The 20,161-nt window shown below is 50.5% G+C and overlaps 1 long non-coding RNA gene across 2 annotated transcripts; it reads left to right on the top strand.

Annotated features, from left to right (window-relative positions):
* The first annotated feature begins 1,263 nt into the window (after positions 1-1,263).
* LOC102495276 (uncharacterized) lies at positions 1,264-19,519 on the top strand. Of its 2 annotated transcripts, none has more exons than XR_334581.2 (4): positions 1,264-1,827; positions 18,325-18,492; positions 18,589-18,762; positions 19,368-19,519. It is a non-coding gene; the product is annotated as an uncharacterized LOC102495276 (long non-coding RNA). The 2 variants fall into 2 exon arrangements; XR_334580.1 differs by lacking the exon at positions 1,264-1,827 and adding an exon at positions 16,902-17,389.
* The last annotated feature ends 642 nt before the right edge of the window (positions 19,520-20,161 follow it).

Below are 20,161 nucleotides of genomic sequence, written 5' to 3'. Positions count from 1 at the left end.
AGTGTAAGTTCTTTTAGGTTAAAAATTCATATTTTAGCACTACACTTACTTCTGTTTCCTGGAATGGCGGGTGCTTATAACAAAACATTGTCATCCACTCAGTTTAGCAATGGGTCACATGATCAGAAACCTGAAAGTGGGAACTGCTAGGCCTTTTAAAACAGGTAAATGGACCAGCAGGTGACATGGTGGTTAAGGTGCTAGGTTTCCGCATAGCCGACCGCTGTCTGCGTCTCAGACCCGGCCGCTGAAAATCACACTGGGATTGTACGCGTGCGTGCCCAAAATCCCAGGAGGAGAATGGAGGAGAAGGGAGTGCAGCACGGCCATCCCCCTGAGGGGTGATTTCTCTTTTTCTCTCTCTCCGTCTCTCTTGGGCATGCACATGTGCCCTGTGGCAAAACCCTAAAACAAAACAAAATAAAATGAAATAAATAAAACAAAACAAAAAACGGGTTATCATGGTGGAGTGGCTTGTTAGCTGCTAGACTATACTGCCTGAAAGACAGAATAGAAAGCAGGCCCGAAGAGCAGCTTAGTGAAAGCTACAGGTCGTTGTGTTCTCCTCTGGGCAGACACTGCGGCAGGTCCAGCCTCCCTAATCCAAATATCCCAAATTCAAAATGCTCCAAAATCTGAAATGTTTTGAGCAATGCCGCAACTGACTCCAACAGTGGAAGATCCCCCTAACCTCATGTGGTGGGTCAGGTTCAAAAGGCTGCAAAATAAAATGAACGTTTAAAAGGCTCTTCGGGGGCTCAGCTGCGGTGGTGCAGGTGATAAGGCGCTATTGCACGGTGCTGGAGCCACGCGGCGGCCTGGTTCAAATCCTGGGTTGACCTGAGCACGCCGGGGGTGCCCGTGGTTCTGGACGACTGAGAGGCTGGGGGAGGATGGCGGCATGGGGAGATCACGGTCAAGGGAATCTCTTTCTCCAGAAATAATCGAATGAACTTAAACATTACCCTCAGGCTATGTGTATGAATATAAATGAATTTTGTGTTTATATTTGGGTCTCATACCCAAGACGTGCGATATATATAAAATTCTGACTATTTTTCCCATTTCCAGGGGACGCGGGAGAGCTGCCTACAAACACGAACAGTCACTGGTGGGACGCCACACCCTGCTCCAGGCGGAGTCTCGGAGGCGCCGTGAACCTTCCTGGTGGGACGTCACACCCTGCTCCAGGCGGAGTCTCGGAGGCGCCGTGAACCTTCCTGGCGGGACGCCACACCCTCCTCCAGGCGGGGACGCGGGAGAGCTGCCTACAAACACGAACAGTCACTGGTGGGACGCCACACCCTGCTCCAGGCGGAGTCTCGGAGGCGCCGCGAACCTTCCTGTCTGCGTAGAGTACAGCCCGTTGCCGTTTGTTTTAGGGGCAGAGACTCCTCAAAGAGTCTCCAGCCAGTCGCTGATCTAAGAATCGCAGACTCACCTGTCACCTAAAGCCTCTGCTTCCAGACGTCCCGCCTCTTGGTCCGGGCCAACGTAAAAGACCTGTCACGCTGATTGACGCTCTCAGAACTGGGCAGAGGAACCGCCTTGTCTCAGGGCCACTCAGTCTCAGGCTTAGCAATGAGCTGCAGTAATGATCATTTCTACAGAAGTGGCTATCCCATCAACATGGCCAGGAAAAACCCCAAGTCTAACCCGGGTCCCAGGCCTCCTGGGTAAGGGGTACTCAGGCTGGAGCCGTGTGGGTGTGGGTCAGCTCACGTTGTCCGCTCGCCCTGCTGTCAGACGCCTCCGAGACCAGCCTGCGCTGACCACCTACTGTGTGTAAGAAGCTCTATCCTACTGACTGGGGTGGAGCCTTCCCAGGTGAGTGTGTGGACGGGTACAAGGAGGAACAGATCAAGGGTTTGAAGAGAGGGATTCCAGTGATGAGCATCAGCGTCCACGCGGGTCCGCGGGTCTGCAGGGAGGCGAGGCGTGTTACAGAAAGCAAAACCCGGGGATGGTAAACGGACCGGGGGTTCTGAACCGTTTCATTGCTAGAGCCGCAGGGCCATACCCTGAGGGTGGGGCTTACCCAGGAGCTCAGGCTCAAGCTTTACTCAGGCTTTAAAATTCAGACCCAGTCCCCCGATCGCTCGGAACTGCTTTTTTTCTCTCAATGGAATCAAAAAGCTTATGTCTGGTTGTCTGCTTAGGACGTTCTGTGATGATACACTGGAAAAATAAGAAGGAATTCAAGAATAATGAAGTCTGAGAGGCAAGAGGGAATAATCAGAGCTCAGAACCACCAGGTGGCGTGGTGGTTAAGGTGCTTGACACTCCCACATGGCTGACCACGGTTCAAGTCCCAGACCTGATAGCTTACTTTCTCAATTTCTCTCTGGTCAAAATTAAAAAAAAAAAAAAAAGAAACAATAAATAAAATTAAAAATAAATAATTCTGAAAAAAAAAGAGAAGGAATGATGGGCCCAATCCAAGAGGGCAGGAAGGACTTCGGGGTAAGAGCCCGAGCCTTGTCGTGGCCTGGAGCATGAACGTTGCATCAAGAGCACTGCAGAAGGATGCACAGAGGCCACGGAAAACCGCCCTCCGCACTAAAAGGCAAGTAAGTGCACAAGTCACTGTGGTCAAATCTGAGCAAAATAAAATAGGCAGTGATTGTAAATCAGTTGAATAGTGGTCGGAAGTCATTTCGAGGCCCAGCGGCTGACATTAGACGTGTGAAAGGGGAAATAGAATCCTAGCATTACCCTTGGCCTTGGCCTGGCAGTAAAAACATTTAGAGTTATATGAATGTGAAAGCTCCTCATTGGTTTTTAGCCCTTAAAGGCAACCTAAGCAGGAAGGACGGAAGGCTTGGCTCTGTTCGCAGTCCAGGGTAGAGACCTTAGCAGCCTCACTCGTAAGCGGAGCTATGATGGCACAGAAGAGGGGCGGGACGCCGAGATTCTCGCTGTGCAGAGGACACGCATTAGGGCTGACGAAGCTACGAGACCGCTACCAGGTTATCTAAAGGCATTGCGGTAGCCAGGTAGGGTTACAGTCAATACCGTAGTTGTCAGACACCGGAGGAAGGGCAGTGCAGGTTCCACAGACGTGGCCTCCACTGTGGAGTCAGAAAGAGGCTGCCTCCAGGACGAGCTTGGAGGGGGCCTGGGGGGAGGGAGAGAGGGAGCTGGGAGGGTGGGGCTCTGTTTCTTTCCAACATAATCTGTCTCTTATTTTTTAAATTCGTTACTGTGGGTATCCATTACATTAACACATAAGCACTCAGGTTTTAAAACGCTCTGGGATAAAACAGAATAAAATGTTAACAATGTTTGTTTCTGGGACATGGAACTGTATTTCTCTCCTTTTTGCTTGGCCTTTTGAGTTATCTCTAATGAGCATTTATTATTATTATTATTATTTTATTTACCTTAAAATCCTGAGCAACTGTTTTACTTTTCTCTATATTGAAGAGAACCGAGTACGCACGCCTTGAGAATAGACTCTGCACGCTGAGCCCTCCTGCCCACCCCGCCCCCTGCCCTCTTCCTGTGACCAGCCGCAGCCCAGCCTGCCCCTGGACAGCTTGTTTCCCTCCCTTCCTTCCCTCCTTCCTTCCTTCCTTCCGTCCTTCCTTCCTTCCTTCCTCCCTACCTCCCTCCCTCCCTCCCTTCCTCTCTTCCTTCTTTCCTTCCTTCCTTCCTTCCTTTTTCTTTCTTTCTTTGTTTCTTTCTAGATATTTTTGCTATAGGGCATATGTGCTCACTGGAGACACAGAGAGACAGAGATAGAGAAAGTGAGACATCAGCCCGGGGGCATGGCCGTGTCGCAGTCATGTCTCCTCCGGTCTCCTCTCGGGATCTGGGACACGCATGTACACATGCCCAGTGTGATTCTCAAGCCATCAGGTCCAGGACTTGAACCGCATTGGCCCTGTGGGCATCCAGTGCCTTAACCACTATGCCACCTGGTGACCCCAAATGTCCGTGACCGTGACCTCTGGGATCTGCTCAGGGATAAGCTAACCTTCTCTGTAACCTTTACACAATGTATGTACAAGCCAGCCCCCTCCCCGGGCGACAGGGAGTCTGCAATGCTCTGTAACTGATTCATGTGTAAACCCCGCCACTGTGCTCAGGGGCACAGACCCCCGTCCCCCCGGCTGTCGGCGGAACATGATTCCCAGTGTGAGTAAACCCATGCCTTCCGCTGGACTCTGTGCTCTCTGGGACTGGTGGGCCTAATGGGCGAGCCCTTTCACAGGGCTCCTCAGAACACTCCTTATCATGGGGGGGCAGGGGCGTGATGAGTGCAGGTCGGACTTTCTAGCTGTGGGATGTTGGGCGAGTCGTGCGGCTTCGTGGGGTGTCTGTGTCTTACCTGTAAAATGGAGACACCGACATCACACCTGCCTTTGAATGGCTGTGCTGAGGACGACAGCTCATGCCTGAGAAGCGTGTATCGGAGCACGGAGCCTGCTGCGCTGTGATCCCACGCGTGTGTAACCGTTCGCCACGGTTTTGTCCCTACGCTCCGTGATCTGGACCTGGTAACCCCTCCCAGGGGTCTCTTCACACGCCATCCCAGCACCGGCTGTTTCCCACACACGTGGAGTCTCCCCAGGCCCCTTCTGTCTCGATTTCTGTGTTCCCAAATCAAATGATTTCGCCCAGCCCAGCTCGTGGCCACTTGTCCTGTGGCTTTTTCTGGCATGTCCAGCGAAGTACTGTCCTCCCTACACAGACTTTCCGTGGTGCGGTGGGTCTTCCCGGCCCCTGGCTCCGCCACAGCGCTGTTACCAATGTACAAACACGTCCGCGGTTTCAGCCAGACCCCTGCGCCTGGAGGACGGAGCATTTCATAATCAAGTCCGGGTCAGAAGGTGCGCCTCCCCCAAACACTTTTAAATAGGAACGAACAAGTTAAAGAAAAAGAACACAAACATGTTTTCACCTTAGTTAAAACAAAGGTTCAATCATCTTCCCTTCTCTGATAAAATTCTTATTCTTGTTTCTCTTTTGTTTTTCCCTTACACTGCGCTGGAGTAAGACTTAGGATTGGCCTGGATGACAAACCATGGTGTCCCTTTCCTGTCAGTCTGACTCAGCCCTGAGCCTCATGGAGGTACATTCCCTTTGTTTACTGAACAGAGAGCAGAGCTCTTTGCTAAAGTGCTGACTCATTTCTTCCTGACAGGGATCTGGTTCGGTTGCTCCGCTGCTGCAGAACTTCTTCGCTGTCAGTTTTTTATTTGTTTCCATAGGTGGCGCTAGCTATGCGTGTTACGGTCACAAATTGGACTAAAAATTAATCTCGCCTAGAAATAATTGAATGTCCATTTGCTTTTCATGCTTTTTCTCAAGCCTCTTGCTTCTTTGTATTTATTTAATCTTAGAAATTTCCTTAAACAATGCTGTAAAGATGCTACACTCAAGTCATTTAAACCAGGTCTGTTACCGTGGGGCCGCCTTCAATATCTTCACATAATTCAGGCTTTAATGAAGGAAAATATTAGTAATAAAAAAGCTTACATTATTTATAGTGATTCTGAATCTTCTGCTTTAGAATTAATTTAAACAAATCATGTCCTAAGCATACCTGTGTGTGTGAGACAGAGAGAAAGAGAGAGACAGAGAGAAATAGAGACAGAGAGACTGAGAAAAAGAGAGAGACAGAGAGAGAGAGAGACTGAGAAAAACAGGGAGAGAGCAAGAGAGAGAAAGACAGAGAGCGAGCGAGCACCCTGGGGGGGGAGGGGTGCCACAAAGTACGGTCTTTGTGCCCGGCTTCTCTCCTTGGTGCCTCCTGGGGGCAGGCGTGCACAGTGAAGCTCTGCTCGGAGAACCAGGTCCCACGTGGCAGGCGAGGGTTGCAGTCCCAGCCCTGGTGGCTTGAAAACATGCTAGGTGCGTGTTTTCCACCTCCCAGGTTGGAGAGTTGGCGGGAGAAGGATCGTGCTGCGACCAGGGCCCGTTGGGGTTCTCTCTCTGTGTCTCGTGTGCACACGCTTGCTCTCTGGCATTAAAAAACCAGGAACGACATGTTCCCTAGGGTTTGTGGCACACATACGCCAAAGGTGGCGCACGTGCTGTCTGCACATGAGGGCGGAGGGGGAGCCGTGCTGGCTGCGAACTGCCGGAGCACGCGGGGCTGGCGGCGGAGGGAGGTGAGCGCATTGCTGTGGGCAGTGGGTGTCTTCATGGGGCGTGACCTGTGCAGTCATGTGGGGATTGCGGCCTGGCCACCCCCAAGAGGGTGATTTCTCTGTGTCTCTGTCTTTGTCTCCGTCTCTCTCTGGTGAGCGTATAGACCCTATGGCAAAACTTAAAAACAAAGAAAGGCCCTCTGTTTAGAAACGGTCGGCTTGGTCTTGTGCTCTGCTCTCACTGTCTTGGCTTTTTTCCCTCAATGAAAATGTTGGAGGAAAAGGGAGGTGGGGGGGAGACAGAGAGTGGCGTTTTCATTCAATGGACAGTCCTCCTGTCCAGCCTCCTGGCTCCTGGCCCGTTTATGTAGGTCCAGAACGTCAACCCAGGCCTCTCACATGCCCCAGCCTCCCGCTGTGGCTCCCAGCACTGTGCACCATGGCTGGCCTTTCGTGGAATGCTTACACTGCAGTAACACTTCTGTTTTGCACTGGGCCTCACAATTCATGCATCTGGTCCTGCCTCTAAGGCTTAAAGGCTTTACAAGCGAGCTGCGAGGCTGGGTGGAGAAAAGCACTGGATGCCAGATTCTAGGTGATGGTCTGCAAGGTCTGAGAGCGGGTGGAGTGGTGAGCCGGAAGACAGTCCCTGGAATGAGCCCATCCCTGGTGAGAATGGGGCTGGACGCCTGCAGCCTCTGCTCACCCCGATTTCAAGCACACGTGCAACGTGTTCCCGCAGAAGTGTTCTTGTTAAGAGTTTTTGACACTTGGGGCCAGTAGGTGGTGAGGTGGTTAAGGTATTAAGACTCCCCACATGGTCAGAGGTGGTTCAAGTCCTAGCTCTCTGGTGAGTACACATGTCGTGTAGCAAAATTAAAAAATAATAATAAATAAAATTAAATAAATAATTCTTTACAAAGAGAACTTTCGACACTATTCAGGAATACTCACGTTGTCTCCCACTATGTTCCTCTCCTGACAAATGTCACGTGGAACATATCTCTGGTAGGTAGAGAGCGTTTACCGGCCAGTGCACGGAGAGACAGGCCAAGGCTGAATCAAGCCGGCTATATACTGAGGCTAGTGAAAGGCAAAAAACAAAACCAACCCCCCCCAAAAGAAAACAAAAACAAAAACGAAATAAGGAAGACAAACTATATTGCATTGGTAAATCGGGTGGTTTTGAAATCTGAAGCTGCGATCCCTAACTCTACCCGTGGCACCTGTTGGCAGACGTGCGATCCCTAACTCTACCTGTGTGGCAGATGTGCGATCCCTAACTCTACCCGTGGCACCATGGCGCCTGTTGGCAGACATGCGATCCCTAACTCTTCCCATGGCGCCTGTTGGCAGATGTGCGATCCCTAACTCTACCCGTGGCACCCGTTGGCAGACGTGCGATCCCTAACTCTACCTGTGGTGCCCGTTGGCAGACATGCGATCCCTAACTCTACCCGTGGCACCCGTTGGCAGACGTGCGATCCCTAACTCTTCCCATGGCGCCTGTTGGCAGATGTGCGATCCCTAACTCTACCCGTGGCACCCGTTGGCAGACGTGCGATCCCTAACTCTTCCCATGGCGCCTGTTGGCAGATGTGCGATCCCTAACTCTACCTGTGGCACCTGTTGGCAGACGTGCGATCCCTAACTCTACCCGTGGCGCCTGTTGGCAGACGACGTGATCCGTTGCTCTCCGGCTGCGCTGTGTTCCTCAGAAACGGATGAGGCTGTGCTCACACAAGTGCTCCTTGGAGTGAGTGTGCACCGTCGTCTTTACAATGAGACGTTGGCAGCATCTGAGCCTGCCGTGGTTTGCCTTGTGCCCTGAGGTCTGGACTCCTCCCTGGCGTTTGAGGGGCTTGTCCCTCACAGCTGCTCACATGGTCAGAGCTGTGCGACGAGATGGCTCTCTCCTCCCAGCCTCTATAATAAACGTTTAACAGGGACACTTGGAGGAGGCACCCATCTCACCATGGACTTGGCTCACAGGGTGTCTGAGGACACTCCTGGATATTTAGCATGTTGGAGTTCTTTTCATTTTTAAGAGAGATTTTTGTTATTAGGGTGCGTGCCCTTGCTGGAGAGACAGAGACAGAAAGGAAAAATCACCTCCTATGGGGGTGGGGGTGGTTGGCCATGCTGCCATCCTTTCTCCCCAGTTCTCCCTCGGGATCTTGGGCATGCACACGCACACACATGCACTCGGCGTGAATTTCAGGCCATGGGGTCCAGGACTCCAACAGCAGCTGGTCATCCCAAGTCCAGGGCCTTGATCACTACACACCTGCTGGCCCTGTGTGGGGATTCTCGAACCCTGCTGTCTTTAAAAGAAACCAGAATAAGAACAAAATCCTTGTATGCAGAAACACTACGTTCATTCATTCCTTTACACGCTTAGTTCTGGCTTTAGAAATGAATGTCAACTTGAAGCTTGGGAGTTGCCAAAGTTTCACGTTGGCAAAGACAAATGCTGAGGCCTCTGATACCCAGAGCTAAGGAAGAGCTTGACATTCTCCTGTGTGACGCTTCCCGGAGAAGAGAGTCTGTCTCGAGCTAATCAGTTTATTGGTAGCCACACACTCTGTAACTATCAAGTTTGTAGTAGACATGAGGCACATAGTTTGCACATGTTAAATTTGAGTAATTAAGGAGCCAGCAGATGGCGTAATGGTTAGGTCGTTGGACTGCCACATGGCTGATTGCGGTTTGAGTCCCAGACCCGCCAGCTGCTCCCTGTGCGTGTGTGCCCAAAATCCCAAGGGAGAATGGAGGAGAAGGGATTGTGGCATGGCCATTCCTCCTAGGAGGTGATTTCTCACTTTCTGTCTCTCTCTGTCTCTGGTGAACATATGGGCCCTAAAGCAAAAAGCTCTCTCAAAAAAAAAAAAAAACCAAAAAAAAACCAAAAAGAATTTTAAGATAGTGGGGCTGGGGCTGGCTCTGTGGCCTGGTGATTAAGGAGCTGGATCCCACATGGCTGTGTGGTTCGAGTCCCGGGCCAGCAACTTGAGAAATATGCCAGGTGCAGGTGCACGTGTGCCCCGCCCCCACATCCCGGAAGCGGGAGAGGAGAGGGAAGGAGGACTGTGGCGTGACCAAACCCTGGGGATGGGGTGCTCTCTCCTTTCTCTGTTGCTCTCTGGTAAGCACGTGCACACTCCAGTAACAAAAAAGAAAACAACAACAAAACACTACGGGAAAGCCACAGGAGCTCCGCATGGCCAGGTCCTGGGTGCCCGTGAGCCGAGGCCTCCGCATGGTGGAACCAGGCGTCTGTTCAGAGGTGAAGTCACATGAGCTCTGCATGGCCAGGTCGTGGGTGCCCGTGAGCTGGGACCTCCACATGGGGGAACCAGGCATCTGTTCAGAGGTGAAGTCACATGAGCTCCGCATGGCCAGGTCGTGGGTGCCCGTGAGCCGGGGCCTCCGCATGGGGGAACCAGGCGTCTGTTCAGAGGTGAAGCCCTGCCTACAAACAACTCTCCCAGGAAGCAGGCCCAGGGAGCTGTTTTGCCGCAGCAGCTCTTTCCCAGGAAATGGTGGCATTTAGCTCTGCGTTGTGCGGGGTTTGCAGTCCGAAAGTGCTATTAACACAGTGTCCTATCGTAACAGAGCAGCTCCAGATTTTAGTCGATTTCAGATTTATGTTAACAAACATCTGTAAAATAAAAAGGAGAGAAAACTTGGTCAGTGTGTACTGCTGGCTGTGGGCAGCATTTGAGAGTTTATATTTTCTTCCTTATTTAGAGTTCCATTAATGTAAGGAATATGCTGTCCTAGAGAAGCAATTCATTTGTAGTTTTTATTTACTCCCATTAAAATGATTAAAATAATAGGAGAAGGTAATATGGGAATATTTGGGGGATAATTGTCAAATAAAATTGCTATTTCTATAGAAATGTACGATAACTGTTCATTCTTTTCTTCCTTCCTTTTATTTTATTATTTTTTTCTTTTTTGGAGAGCTTTTTGCTATAGGGCATGTGTGCACACCAGAAAGACAGAGAGAAACACAGAGACAGAAAGAGAGAAATCACCTCTCGGTGGGTGGCCACTCTGCAATCCCTTCTCCTCCATTTTCCTCTTGGGATCCTGGGCACGCACGCACACGCACCCGGTGTGAGTTTTAAGCCACCGGGTCTGGGACTCGAACCGCGGTCAACTACATGGGAGTCCAGCGACATAGCCATTACACTAACTGCTGGTCCCCTTTCTTCCTTCTTTTTGAAAGAGTATATTTGTCCATTTCCTCCATGAGAGAAGGACGGAGACAGCACCTCCGACAGGGTCGTGACACTGCGCCCCGCCCCAGCCCCAGCCCGCCCCAGATCACAAGCACACACTCTGGGCAACTCGGGAGGACACCGGCCAGGACCCCGCTGGGGGTGACCTCAGAGTGTCATTTTGCCAGTGGCCATCTTTTGGCCTCTATTCTTCTCCTCAATGACAGTGCTCAGGGAAGTGTACAGACCTTGGTTCTTCCTGTCCTCATTTGGGTCCTCCATCAGGGACTCACAGCGTCAGCAGGGCTGGCTCAGTGATTGGGTTAGTCTTTTCCCAGGAGGGATGCTGTCTAGAGCTGGGCTTCCCGCAAGTAACCAAAGTTACACCAAAGTTAATTGTAGAAATCAAGTGCTGCACAGAATAAAAAATGGAATCAACCAAAGAAAACTACAGTTCCAGTGACAGGGATAGACGCTGTGGAGGTAATGGCTACATACTTCTGCAACCTTTTAATGTAGTGGCTTAATCACTGTTGGCTGGCTCATTCATCTCTCTCCTTTCTTTCTTTCTCTTTCTTTTTTTTTTTGGAGATAGATTTTTGCTAAAAGGCACGTGCACTTGCTGGAGAGACAGAGAGACAGACAGCGAGAAATCACGCCCCAGGGGAGCATATCCCCAGGAAGGATGGCCATGCTGCAGCCTCTTCTCCTCCATTCTCCTCTCTGAATCTTGGGCAGGCACATACGCGCCCGGCGTGAGTTTCAAGCTGCGGAGTCTGGGATTCGAACCACAGTGGACTACGTGGGAGTCAGGGAAGTAATCTTTCCACCATCTCTGATCCCCGGCCCTCTCTTTCACACAGGGTTCATGTCCCCGCTGTGTACCCATGAAGCAGTTTTGCTACTTTCAGGATAGTGGCTGCTCCGTGTGCTCTGCTGTGCCTGTTCTCAAAGAGGGACATGTTGGGGTGTCTCCAAACCCTCCCCGTACCCCTCCTCCATATCTCGGGGCTTTTTGCTTGTTCGTTTTTTCCCCATTTAAACGTGTGCCTGCTTGGGAAATGCCAACACTTCCCGCCCACACGTACAAATCTCACTCTGGACTTTGGGAGACAGAGAGTAGCTTCTCCTTGAAGAGGGTGGGCCCTCGGGCACGGTGCCCCAGGGAAATGCAGGTCGTAGAGGGCGCGGTCAGCAGCACCAGCCTCCGGTCTCCTCCGGGCCTGCCAGAGCTGCCCGGTGCCCTCCTGCCCCGGCCCCCACGAGGAAGCACAATCCACAGGACTGCCATCCTCTGTCCCACAAGGATTGCTGCTACTTCAAGATGCTATTTTAAAAAAAAATAAACAAAGGTCACTCTTTACCTCTGCTTCTGCAAATGAGAAGGAGAGGAGAGAGTGAGAGACAGAAATCATTTCACTGAACACGCGGCATCTCTCCCATTGCATAGACCCAGCTGCCTCCAGGTCCGTCTGTCTGGGCCGTCTCTCTGTACTCCTTCCACCAAGGTGTTAGCTCACGGAATTCCAGAACGTGACTTGGGAACCCAGCTGTCAGTAGGACTCAAAGAACTGCCACCCTGCTCACATACCCATTGTCAGTCACTCTCAGAAGAGCAGGGCTCACACCTGTCTCTAAAGCAGAGCTGTTTCAACCGTTTGCCGAAGCATCCGGACATGAGCCGTTTTATTCGCCATCTTCACAGACAGCATGCTATTAAAATCCTTCACCTACCGGGAATATTTAAAAAAAATGATCCCCCCATGGGAAATTATGAAAAAAATGTAGAATGGCACATTTGAACTGCTGAATATTAATGCACCCTTTCCTAACTACTTACAAAGGAATCAAATCCCTGTCTGTGGATACATCAGGAAGTGGGGCCGGGCTGTCCCCTCGGCATCAGCGGTCTCCTCGCAGTGACTTTCATTCTCACTGAGGGTTCGGACGGGCCTGTGGTGGGACTGACGCGCAGAACTCGGCCCTCTGCGAGCGTGCGTGCTTGCGCCCGCCTCCACCACTCGAGGGCTGGTTGCAGTGTTTGTGCTTGAGGTGGGGCGGTCCGGGTCCTCGTCCCGTTAGTGACATAGGCCATTACAGGGCGTTCCCTGTCAGAACGCAACTCAGCTGGCAGTGATTTGTAACCTGGAGTCCATGGCAGACTGGGGTTTTGTTGATCTGATACAGAGTAGCAGTATGTGAGTCAGGGAAATTGTATTTTAGTCCCATGCCATTTTTTTTTTTAATCACCAGAGAGAGATGGAGAGACAGAGAGAGAAAGAGAAGGAGAAAGTACCCCCCCAATGGGGCACGATCAGACTGCAATCCCTTCTCCATTTCTTTATCTTGGAGTTTGGGGCACGTATACACATGTGTCTGGCATGTTTTTCAAGCCACCAGGACTGGAATTCAAGCTGAAGTTGGCATATGGGATAGGGTTCTTTTAACTACGAGGCCATGGGCCAGCCCCTACGTCAATTAAGAACAAACTGTGGGGCTGGCAGGGGGCATGGGGGTTAAGAGCGCTGGACTCCCACATGGCCGACCACGGTCGAGTCCCAGACCTGGTGGCTTGCTTTCTCACTTTACCTCTCTCTCTCTCACTGTGTCCCTCTCTGGTCAAATTAAAATAAATAAATAGATAAATACAGTTAGATAAAATAATTCTATTTTTTTTTAGAGGTTTTTGCTATAGGGCACGTGTGCTCGCCAGACAGAGAGAAATAGACAGAAAGCGAGAAATCACCCCCCAGGGAGGATGGTCATGCCACAGTCCCTTCTCCTCCATTCTCCTCTCGGGATCTTGGGCACGCACACACATGTGCCCGGCGTGAGTTTTAAGCCACTGGGTCCGGGACGCGAACCGCGGTTGACTACGTGGGAGTGCAGCGACATAGCCATTATGCTAACTGCTGGTCCCAGATAAAATAATTGTTAAAAAAAAAGAGAATAAATTGTGGGATCAGCAGATGACATAATGGTTATGTAGTTGGACTCCCACACAGTGGACCATGGTTTGAGTCCTAGACCTAGTGACTTAAAACTCATGCTGGGCGTGTGTGCATGCATGCCCAAAATCCTGACAGGAGATTGGAGGAGACTGGTGCCCATCCGCCGTGGGAAATGATTTCTCGCTGGATTCTCTCTCTGTCTTTGCAGCAAGCACACGTGCCCTATAGCAAAAATCTCTCTTAAAAAAAAAGAAAAAGAACAAATTGTATGTGGGCTTCATGTGTGTGTGTGTGTGTGTGCCCGCACGCGTGAGTGTGTGTATACATAAGTTTACTAAACGATGGTACAAGTTGTTGTGGCCTGAATGTTGGTATTCTCTCCACATTTATACACTGGCTCTAATACTCAGTATAACAGTATTCAGAGGTGGGACCTTTTGGAAAGTGATTTAGTTAGGAGGGCCCGCTTTTACTGCTTTTATGAAGAGGTGGATGGGTTTTCCTTGACCCTTCACCGTGTGGGGACACCGTGACAGCGGCTCACCTTTGAGGCAGAGGCCGGCCTGAGTCAGACGTGAACCGTGGCACCTGGTCCTTGGACTTCCCAGTCTTCTGAACTGTGAGTAATCCATGCCTGTTCTTGATGAGCTGCCCAGTTTAACGTTTTGATGTAGTTTGTTGTGGCAGGAAGAGTGGACGAAGACATAGGCAAGCCGTTCGGCATGGCTGGAAGGACGTCGTGTCTTTGTGTGAAGGTGGAGGGGGTAAGGAGGTCTGGGCCGTGAAGGAGGCTAACGACCACACAGAGCAAATCGCATTTCTCTGTGTAGTTTCTAGGGAAGCGGTAATAATTTTGATATGTATCTAATAATAATTACATAAGAGGTATGTTATTTACCTAGTCCTCCAATTCCAGCATCGCCCACGGCCACGTTTTCACGGACAGACTGAGGAGTCAGCTCTGGTTAACACCGACACCCGGACTGCGGACAGCGCAGGCTCCCACCACTCTCCCTCGGGTTCGTTTTCTGCCCCAGGACATCAGACTGCAGTCTCGCCGCATCCTCGGGTCTCCCTAGCGTTCTGTAATCTAGGACAGGGTCTCACCCTCCCTGTCTTTCCTGACCTTCATGTCTGAAAAGAACCGGGCAGGTGTTTCGTGTCTTGCAGCAGCAGTTCCTCAGTTCCGGCTTGTCCAGAGTTTCCTCATGATTGAATCTGGGTTATGACTTTTCCCCAAGGATCCTATGGAAGTGATTCGCCCTTCTTGGTGCATTGAATCAGGGGTACTTGATGTTGATCTGATTGTTCCTGGGGAGGTTCACCTCGGTCACTTGGCTGTGGTAGTGTATGCCAGGGTTATCCACTGCAAAGTTCTTCCCTTGGCGATTATTAAACACTTCAGGGGGACGCACTTGTCCTGTTTCTCCATAATTTTTTGCACACTAGTTTTAGCATTTATCTGTGGATCTTACCTGCGGCCTTTGCTACTCTGGCCTTCTGTTTTTATGATTTCTTCTCTGATTATTAATTGGTGTTATTCTGCAAGAAGAGTCACGGACTTATTTTGAAGAACGGCAGGATTACTCTGATGTTAATGTGCATGAGAGCTTAGGAGGAAGCCAGGTTGGAGGCAGAGAGACAACACACTAGGAGACTTTCTAAATCATTTCAGAGAGATAATAAGGGCCTGAACTCAGAGAGACTATTAATAAGAAATATTAAAGAGGTAGAATAGGGACCAGCAGAAGGTGTAAGGGTTACGTAGCTGGACTCCCATATAGTCGACTGCGGTTTGAGTCCCAACCTGGTGGCTTAAAACTCATGCCAGGTGCATGTGTGTGCCCAAAATCCCAAGAGGAGAATGGAGGAGAAGGGATTGAGCATGGCCACCCCCCTGGGGGGACATCACCTTCCCTCTTGCTGTCTCACTGTCTCACTGTCTCACTGTCTCTCTCCAGTGAGTCCACGTACCCTGTAGCAAAAACCTAAACAAATAACCATGTTATGGCATAGTTTTGCATAGGAACGCATAGAAAATACGTCATGAAGTTCCCGACAGCACACACACATGTACCTACAGCAGAAGGAAGGCCGCACAGGGCCGGAATGGAGCCCAGTTTAGAAAGCCTCATGGAGTAGGGAGTATTCTCCGGCCTCCAGAGTTACAGAGAAGTGAAGACAGGGAGGGACCAAGACAGGGTGACAACGGTGACTCCCTCGTGTCTTCAGAGCGATTCCTGTGTCGGCCGAGGGCAGGCCCTGAAGATTCCCGTGGAAAGTGAAGAAGGTAAAGATGCGTGAAGACAGTGCTTCCAGTGGGTTGAAGGGTCTGCGGAAAACAGGGCGGCGTGGGGGAGGCCTGAGTTAGGATCCCGGGTACACGCGCGCACGGCGGCTGCGAGCAGGTTCGGCCGTGAGTAAGGGCAGTGTCTGCTCTTCACACGTCAGAGCAGGTAGGCCCCCTTACCCTCCAAGTGCTCTTTACGGGATCGTTGGGGATGTCATGGCATAAGTTTTGCATGGAAACGCATAGAAAATTCGTCATGACGTTCCCGACAGCACACGCACATGAAGGTCCCTGGCAGTGCTCGCAATCACGCAGCATCCCGCTGCTGTCACTGTGAGTCACCCACAGGGTCCCATCGTGATGTACCGTCTTGGTTTAGTGGGCGAGGATGGAGCTGTGGCCTGGTCTCAGCGTGCTCACTGGATGGGCCAGCTCCTGAGTGCCCTTGGTCCCACCTTTCGCATGCTTCATCCTCAGCTTAGCGGGGAGCACGGGAAGGGGACAGGATGGCTCAGTGCACGGTGGCCCCACGGGGACGCAGCCCCAGGCAGGTGCCTGGTCACAGAGGAGCAAGGGACTCGTCCTCGTACACTCAGCACGGAGGTCCATTTTCCTCGGGAACTGCGTCCTGCCTTTCTTCCAGCTGGGAAGAAGCTTATTTGCCTCCAGAACATCCTTCGAGCATGAAAAAGGAAGCCTGGACTATCTATCACTTGCGCTAACAGTACAATATATTCTGGAAGCTGAGATTGGCCTTGTAACTGTTACATTTATAAGGGATTTTATTTATTATAAAAACAAGGCAATCATTTAAGAGAAAGTTACAAAACAGAAAATAAAACCCTCTCTAATGCCATTAACAAGTTACTCTCCTTTTTGAGTAGGCCTTATTTCTCTGTACATGCATTCATATTTTTACATAATTACCACCGCAGGGACGCATGGGTCCAGCCACAGCTTTCTACATGACTTGAGAGCATTTTTCTGAGTTGCAACGTGGTCATAATTATCCTACTCGGTGACCGTATAATATTCTGCGGAGTGGATGTGCCGTAAGTGACTTAAGCACTCCTCTGCCGCGGGGCGCCTGGTCTGCTTCCCATCCGTCACTGTCATCAGGAAGGCTGTGTGGAAAACGCATGCTGTTGCCCCCTTCAGTTCGCATTATTTTGTTAGATGTATTTTCAAAAATGAGGTTACTAAATTAGAGGGGCGAACATTGAAGCTCTTTGTAAGTTTTCATGTGACCTTTACAAGGGTTGGCTGATTATGATGTCACCAACTAAGTTTCGCCAAGTGGGCGGGGATCCAAGAGACAGAGTGAGGTTAGGGAATGTGTCTCCAGTGTGGGAAGAAGGGAGGGCAGTGTGAGCTCTGTCTAGGGATATGCTGACAGCAAAATTGAGTGAAGCTGAAATTCTGCTGTGAAATACAGTCCAGAGGTGAAATCTAACTAGAGGGACAAACGGAAACTTAAAGTCAAAGAAGAGTCAACAGTTTGATAGACACTCAGAAACGGTGGGAACAGGGAAGCCGAGAGGGTCTGAAGTTCGAGGCAGTTTCAGCCAATCAAGTTCAACGTGGGATTGGTTACAGGCTGTGCGTGTGAGACTGACACGCTTGGGGTGTTTCCCGTGCCTGACAGTAATGACAACAAATTTCGTTTCCACTCTGTTGGACGCTGTCTTATGCTTTTCACGGCCTCTCTGCTAATGCGTGTGATAATATGAATGGTGTCAAGAGGACGCCAAGGCTTAGATACCAGTGGTCGAGTGACTTTCTGCAGTCACCGTGGTCGACAGTGGAGCTGAGATTCAAATCCAGGTGATTTGAACCCCGAGCTCTGCCCCCGAGCTCCGCTCTGCTGGCGTTTCTCATTCGTGACTACAGCATGGGTGGACATACACCCCCTTTCTCCTTTTAACGGCTATTTCTTTTGTTTCTAGTCTTGTTTAATATTTGAGAAAGACATTTTTAATATACATTTTGGGGCATGGGTGATAAGATCATTCATGCAGTTGAAAAATGTACCCGCAGACAAGGTAGTGACTTTATTTGAAATTAGTGTCGGGTGGAGCCAGTGGCTGGCATGGTGGGTAAGGCACTGGATGTCCACATGGCTGACCTTGGCTTGCTCACTGCGGACCTGGTGGCTCACAAATCACGCTGGGTGTGTGTTTGTGTGTGCCCAAAGTCCTGAGAGGAGAACGAGGACAAGGGGTCCCCTTGCCGCCCCGGGTGGTGATTTTTCACTCTCCCTCTCTGTCTCTCTCTAGTGAACACATGTACCCCTCTGGCAAAAAAACAAAAATAAAAACAAAAAAACCCAAATAAACCCAAAAAACAAACTTAGCTCAGGGTGCATAAAACTGAGCGAAGGCTTTCAGTTTTAAAACTCAAGCATGTTGCCTGGCACGCCTCGCGTTAGGACGCCTCACTTACTGTAAATATCCCATCTTTAGAAGTAAGAAAACAGGGCTTATCGTTCCCACGTGCTGGCCACAGAAGCAGATCCCCCAGACTTGACCAGTCACAGATAACGGTGCATACAGCTTGCCCGCGCAGAGTGCTGGGCCTGGGTCAGGCCCTCTGAGGCAGGCCGTGTCTGCTTTGTGTAACTCCCCTCCCCCGAAACCTCCGGCCTGTCTGGTTTCTAACCTATTGTCACAGAAGGAAGGTACTTGAGTGGCTTAGATAGCCTGGGTTTGACGCCTTATGATTTTTCCTTTTTTTTTTTTCTCTTTTTATTTTGCTTATAGGGGCACACGTTTGCAAGAGAGCACGAGCGAGAGCGGGGGATGGCCATGCCGCTGTCCCTTCTCCACTCTCTGTGGATTTAGGGCATGCGGGCGTCTGGTGTTGAGTCTGGAAATCAAACGCACAGCTGGCCACGTGGCGCTCAGCTGCCTTCACCACCGTGCCACCTGGTGGGCTGATTTTACTTTTTCATCAAGAGCTTTTCTTCATGAGCTTTTCTTTCCTAGGTTAACACTGAAAGGACCTCTGCTTTGTCTTCTACATAGGGAGGACTTGGACACCTTGAAAACCAGTGACTTTTCTGAGACATATTATGGAATGAGGGTGTGAGGACAACGGCCCTCCCGAAGTCTGGAACTACAGGTTCTACGAGAGCAGCTGAGAGCTACTTACCTGCACCTGGGCCCGCTGGAGCCAGACCTCGCAGGAACGCTTTGGTGGTAATTCTGGCACCGTGCTGAGGTTGAGCGGGGCTGGCAGGAAGGGAGAGCACCCGGGGAGTGTGGTCTGGGGAGAGTGGCAGGGCTGCGGGGGTCTCTGAGAGCCTTTCCAGGTTCTCACGGTGAACATCTGAGAGAGACCCCTGGCTCTGGCAGGGGGAGTAATCGTTGGGAAATATGCCTCTAGTTTTCATGAACTAATGCCTACTCTCCAGAGGTGAGGTTTGCCAGGGCCTTGCTGCACCCAGAGGAAGCACATTCCTCCCACTCCAGCCTGCTCTAGCCTTCCTTTTATTTTTATTTTTTATTTTTGGAAAGGTTTTTCTGTAGGGCGTGTGCGCTCACCAGAAAGAGAGAGACAGAGAGACAGAAAGACAGAAAGGGAGAAATCACCCCCACCGGGGGGATGGTCATGCCACAATCCCTTCTCCTCCATTCTCCTTTTGGGATCTTAGGCACGCACGCACACGCACCCAGCATGAGTTTAAGCCACCGGGTCCGGGACTCAAACCGCGGTCGACTACATGGGAGTCCAGTGACATAGCCATTATGCTAGCTGCTAGTCCCATGGACAGCATATTTATTAACTTCTTTGTGCCTTCCAGGTGTTCACCTTCTTGCACACACGAGTCTGTAATCGGCGGAACTCCAAACTATTTGGGTTGTCAGCTTTTACCCACACTTTGCAGGTTCCTGCTAAGAACACTGCATTGGCTTTTCAGGACGTGGCCGTGTGCTTTATTTCCTCTATGGGAAGACCCAGGTAAAGTTTAGATTACAGTTATCCTTTTGGGATCTTAGGCACGCACGCACACGCACCCAGCATGAGTTTAAGCCACCGGGTCCGGGACTCAAACCGCGGTCGACTACATGGGAGTCCAGTGACATAGCCATTATGCTAGCTGCTAGTCCCATGGACAGCATATTTATTAACTTCTTTGTGCCTTCCAGGTGTTCACCTTCTTGCACACACGAGTCTGTAATCGGCGGAACTCCAAACTATTTGGGTTGTCAGCTTTTACCCACACTTTGCAGGTTCCTGCTAAGAACACTGCATTGGCTTTTCAGGACGTGGCCGTGTGCTTTATTTCCTCTATGGGAAGACCCAGGTAAAGTTTAGATTACAGTTAATTGATAGAGGCCAAAGAGGAAGATAGAAAAATTTAATTAGTTCTCCTGCAAAGCAATGTGTGTTAATCTGGCTTCCCACACTAGAGACCCACATATCTTAACTTAAGGTGCACACGGAACGTTCTGTTTAAACACCCAGGGCCTGAGTCATTCTCCCAGCTTATTTTCTGTCTAGACAGAGAAGAGAATCAAATCCCTTTTTAAATTATGAAATTGTTCTGTGATTAGATCTCATGGCTGTCTCCCGTGGCATGCACTCAACTTCAGT

Source organism: Tupaia chinensis, unplaced genomic scaffold, assembly GCF_000334495.1.
Source record: "Tupaia chinensis unplaced genomic scaffold, TupChi_1.0 Scaffold000240_1, whole genome shotgun sequence".
Lineage (NCBI taxonomy): Eukaryota > Metazoa > Chordata > Mammalia > Scandentia > Tupaiidae > Tupaia > Tupaia belangeri.
Note: the sequence above shows the minus strand (reverse complement) of the source record. Positions and strands in the feature narration are given on the sequence as shown.